General features: G+C 39.6%; 1 pseudogene; it reads right to left on the bottom strand.

Moving 5' to 3' along the window:
• Nucleotides 1-1629: 1629 nt before the first annotated feature.
• On the bottom strand, nucleotides 1630-2467 carry LOC103730457 (annotated as a pseudogene).
• Between the last annotated feature and the right edge of the window lie 3297 nt (nucleotides 2468-5764).

The raw sequence follows: 5764 nt of genomic DNA on the forward strand, positions 1-5764 counted from the left end.
CAGGCCTCCATCATCTACAACTCTTTCAGCAAAACTGTTTGAAGCTCCACTGCAACAAAATCTGAGCATGCAAGGGCTTTTCCAGCCCAAAGTTCCAAACACTTCCACAGTCCTCCCAAAAACACCAAGGCCAGGTCTGTCATGCAATACTCCACTTATAGTACCAACTTCTGTTCTGGTTTGTTTCGTCGTTGCTGTGACAAAATACTCTGACCACTACCAAATTGGGGAGGAAAGGATTTATTTACTTTTCATATCCCAGGTCACAGTTCTTCCGGGAGCCCAAGGTAGAACCTCAGGGCAGGAACCTGGAGGCATGAGCTAGAGCACAGGCCATGGAGGAACGCTGCTTACTGGCTTGCTCCCCTGGCCCTTTCTCAGCCTGATTTCTTATGCAGTATAGGTCCACCTGCCCAGGGGTGGCACCACCCACAGTGGGCTGGGGCCTCCCACATCACTCATCAAGAAGATGCCCCTCAAACATGGCCACAGGCCAGTCCAATAGAGGAAATTCCCCAGTTGAGGTTCCCTCAACCCAGGTGTGTCAAGTTGACACTAAAGCGATCCAGCATATCTCGTTTGATATTATTTTCTTTGCTCTTTGAGATAAGGTCTCTAAATGAAAGTCAGTGTAGCCTCAGACTCCTGCTCTCCTGTTTCATTCACCAAACTGCAGCTATTAAATAGAGGTTCAGTTTCGGCCTCTGGTGGGACCACACCTGGTTTTCACTCGAGTTTTTCTAATGTTGGCTTTAGATGTTATAAGCAAAGGAATGATACAATTAGGCACAAAAAGAAAGAGTGGCATTCATCCCTCAGTCTTGGCTTGACATATATATTGATTTCTTCTTCATTTATTTTTTCATCTTCTCCCAAATACTACCTCCTGTCTGCTGCCATCTTAGAGGGCAGATTCCTTTGCAGATCTGATGTCTAGCACTGTGTCTCTTAATTTATTACATTGGCTGTAGGTAACAAAGATGTGTCAGTTAGACCATAAATCATCAGAAAAGCACAGTCCTTTAGAGGAATGTTGATAAAGAGAGTGTGCATGGTGTGGTTGGTGGTTGTGGAAAATATGCAGACTTTATCTCCATTTCTCAGGGAATCTGAAAATGCAAGTAAACATGTGACATGAAAACAGAAGGAAGAAGATTTTGGGAGGGGAATGATGACCTTCAGGGGGACAGGGGACTGGTTGGGCTGTAAAAGGAAATAATTGACTCCTGACAATTGTTCTATGATGTATACTCATATTCAGTGACTGCACACACAAATACATATCCTTATATATAAGCATTAACATTTTAGCTGATCATTAATTTGCAGTCCAGTTAGGTGGCAATTGTTATTATTAATCTCTAGTAATTTCTCATCTTTCATAGTGGAAATCTATAACCATTTAGAATAACTCATTCTTTCCTCCTCAAACCTCATTAATTCCAGTGTATTATGAAACACAGTGAAAAGTATAACCATTACATACATATTAATTTTATTCTTAATTTCATTTTTCATTGAATTTTTGTGATTTTCATATAATACAGTTTGATGGTATTTAGATACTCTCCCCTATTTGCATCTCCCCTCACTGTCCCCACCCAATTTAATGTATTTTCCAAAAGTATATTAAAAATGAATGCCATATAGCCGGATATTGCCATGCCTTCTCAGGGCACTTTTCGTGTCCCTGTTCCTCAGGCTGTAGATGAAGGTATTCCACATATGGGTGACAACTGTGTATGTCATTAAGGACAGAGCATTGATTCTAGATGAATCAGACATAGTAGTTCCAACATATAATCCAATCCCTGCTCCTCCAAATAAGCAAACCACTGACAGATGAGACCCACATGTGGAGAAAGCTTTATACCTACCACCTGAGGATGGCATGCTCAGAATGAAAGAAACAATTTTATAATAAGAGAAAAGGATCTCTGAGATGGAAAACATACCGTATATTATACCAACCAAATATGAACTATGTTATTTGTGAAGTTGTCAGAACAGGAAATATTAAAGACCTTGAAGGGTCACAGAAGAAATAATCAATTTCCACATCCTTGAAATTCCTCATCTGTAATGCAATCAACAGATGTAACTGGGTTTCCACAAAGCTAAAGAAAAAAGACAGAAGAACCAAAGCGACACAGAAGTGAGTATTCATGATAACGGAGAAATTCAAGGGATGTCAGATGGCCACAAATCGGTCACAGGCCATCAAACTCAGAAGCATGACATCCATAAATCCAAAATTGATAAAAAGAGACATCTGGATGAAGCATCCTGCATAGGAGATGACTGTGCTTTGACTTTGGATGTTCAGAATCAACTTTGGAATGGTGGTGGAGATGAAGCCAATGTCAGACCAGGACAGGGTGGAGAGGAAGAAGTACATGTGGGTGTGGAGGTCAGAGTCAGTGCTGACAGTCACGGTGATGAGGACGTTCCAAAGCACTGTAGTCATCAGCAGAAATCTCAAAATCTTGGCCACAGGAATATTCCAGGCATGTGTTTGAAAGTTCTCTAGTTTACTAAGTAGAAACAGATTCTAGATATGTGATTGTGTGGGATAAAGAAAACATGGATGGAGAAAATGGAAAGCTGCAAGAAAATCCAGGGTGACAAAAAGTCAGTGATATGTGACTATGTGTCTACCCTTTCTGTAGCCTTAGCCTGTAATCTTCAGCCATCAGTCATACAATGAAATCAGTTGCTTTGCTTTCAGATATATCAGAAAAAGTGGAGAGAGAAAGAGAGAGAGAGAGAGAGAGAGAGAGAAGACAAAGAAGAGAGAAAATGACAGGAGGGAGAGAGAGGGAAGCATTCACATGTACACACACACACACACAAACACACACACACACACACCATATAGGGCAAGAGACAAAGAAAGAGACACAGAGAGATAAAGAGGAAGAGAGAAGGGGGAATGCTGCTCAGGTTAAAAAAAAGTGAAATGCCTCCTTGGTTGTCAACGAAACAACCCTCCAGAATACATTTGATAACATGCTCTGCATTTGAAATCATATGAGCATATGTAAGCACAGTTTTCTGTATAACACCCTGCTAAAATTTAGGCAATAATAATAATAATGATAATAATAATAATAATAATGTGCCCTTTCATTTGCTGTAAGCTAATACTAATAAGCCAAGCATGATGGAGCTTACCTGTACTCCCTGCACTTAAGAGCTATAGATAGGATGATGAAGAGTTGAAGGTTATCATGGGATACATTAGTCCAATCTCAAACAAGGTTGGCCTTTATAATTATTGTAAAATGTAACACAGAAAATGAAACAAGTTACTTGGGGCACACAACACTGCCTGAAATTTGAGAAGTTCTCATAAACAGTTCATGGTGTTTTTGGAGAGTGCCACCCTCCTCATCTTCCCTATAACCACCATCATAATCCTTTTCACTTCTTAGGAATCAGTTTAGAAGGAACCATTTGCTGCTACTGTGGGGAAATGCTTATGGATAGTGTCTATGAAGATGCTTATGAATAGTATAAGTGAAAATATAATCTGAATATGGTTTCTGGGATTGTGATAAAGCCAAAATCCAAAACTTTACATCCTTCACAAATGATACATTTTAAATCATCTGGACATCAAACACTTAGTTTTTCATTATGATGAGGAAATAATACTTGCATGCTCGCTTCCCAGATACATGGGTCCCTCTACACTTACAGAGTTCTGCTGCTTCTGTTCTGGATCATGATCAAGGGGGACAGATCCATGAAGTTTCCCAGGGAAGCCTCAGTGTCATCAGGACTGATGAACACTAGGGTCAAATGGGAGCTTCCTTTTGCAAACAAGCAAGGAGGATAAGATACATTTGGTTCCAGCTACATGAAGATATCAAACTCCAATCTAGAGTGATGGGTTGGTTATTGACTAGTACATTAGCTTGGAGGCCCAATGCACAAAACTCCTAATAAGAAACATTAGTCCATATTACTGCTCTAACTCTCTAAAGATTTCCTGATGTTAATGTAGGAAGAAGTGGAGAAGACAAATTTTATAGTTCTCCAGTGAATCTCATGTCGATTGTTCATGTCTTTGTTTCTATTTATTTTTAAAATATTTTTATTGATTCTTTCAAACTTTCATACAATAATCTTTTTGGTTTTTTGAGACCGGATGCCCCTGTAGCCCAGCTAGCCTGGAATTCCCCATGTAGTCAAGTTCACAGAGATCTACCTGCCTTTGCCTCTTGAGTGCTGGGATGAAAGGCATGTGCCACCATGCCCAGGCTTCATGTAACGAATTTTGATCATATTCGGACTCCATCCCCCATCTCCACCATGTTGTGTACTATTATTTTTCTAAGTCTTATCGAGTCAAATTTGTGTTCACCAGGTACTCTTGGGTGAGGGTCATTCCCCTAGAGCCTGATCAACCTCCCAGGCACTACACCCTTAAATAAAATTGCCTCTCCCTCTCTCATGAGCTATCTATTACCAATAGATCCTAAGATTCCATGGGGTCTTCTTGAAGACTGACCCTCCATGCTGGGTTTTCATCTGGCTTGGGTTTTCACAGGTTAAATGCACACTGTCACAAGTGCAGTGGGTTCATATGTGCCACAGCCCTATTGTGTCTGGACAACACAGTTTCTTTGTATTTGTCCCCAGTTTCTGGCTTTTAAAAACTTTCTGCCCCCTCGTCTACAATAATCTCTGAGCCTTGGGAGGAAAGAGTGTTCCACAGGTGTCCCATTTACGGATGAATCCTCCTCAGTCTCCTATTCTCTGACTGTCCCACCAGCTGTGGATCTCTGTATTAATTACCACTACCACAAGAAGTTTCTATGGTGAGTATTGAGAGATGCAGTATCTATTGATATAACAAGTCATTAGTAGTCAATGTAACACTATGTTTATTTAGCAGGATAATAGTAATAAGATCTCCCCTATGGGCTTCAACTATTACAATAGTTGCCATAATTTTCCAGGACAGTTGTTATTTTACTTCACAGGGCTAATACTTGGATAACTTTGATAATCATTTTTCTCTTCTAGTAGCAAGAATACAACCTTCGATCACTATGAAAAATTGCTAGTAGTGTTAAAGCTTCAAAGTCAGCATCAGGTTGATTTATTATTGTTTGTTCTACAACTCACCAATGTAGTGTCTTCAGGAGTAGAGTCTTACTGTAAAGTTCTGATGGGTAATTTAGAGCAATGGCAAAGGCCAGTATTGTTGGAGGGTCTATGTGAACACCTAGTCAACAACTCCAGATGAGTGACGCTAGGTTTGGTATTGGATTCTTTTTATTTGATAACCTGTAATGTCTGGGAGAGCCATTGAACTTGTAATAGGGTAACTACATTTAAACCCTTTTATAGTGTATAGGTATATACATATATATTTTTGGTCTTTTTATAGGAATAAGTTTCCATATGACTTTTAAAAAGCCTTTAGTGTTAATTTGTCCCTCTTCTGACCCCCTCTTTTACCCTGTCCTCCTATTCCCTACCCCATTTAACACTTCCTATTTAATTATTCCTTTTTCCCACTTTCTATCACTGCATTTTATCTCCTCTCCCTATTACTCACCCATCTCCTTTGCTTCTTATCAGCTTCAAGACCTCTGCAGATTTACTGACTGAAACACATGGATCTAAATATTCAAGAGTAGCATCCACTTACAAGAAAGAATATGCAATATTTGTCTTTTTTTCAGGCTGGTTGTTTCCAGTTTTATGCATTTACCTGAAAAATTTATTGGAAACAAGTCAGCACATTCAA

The sequence above is a fragment of the Nannospalax galili genome, unplaced genomic scaffold (assembly GCF_000622305.1).
Source record: "Nannospalax galili isolate Female #2095 unplaced genomic scaffold, S.galili_v1.0 scaffold1114, whole genome shotgun sequence".
Taxonomy (NCBI): domain Eukaryota; kingdom Metazoa; phylum Chordata; class Mammalia; order Rodentia; family Spalacidae; genus Nannospalax; species Nannospalax galili.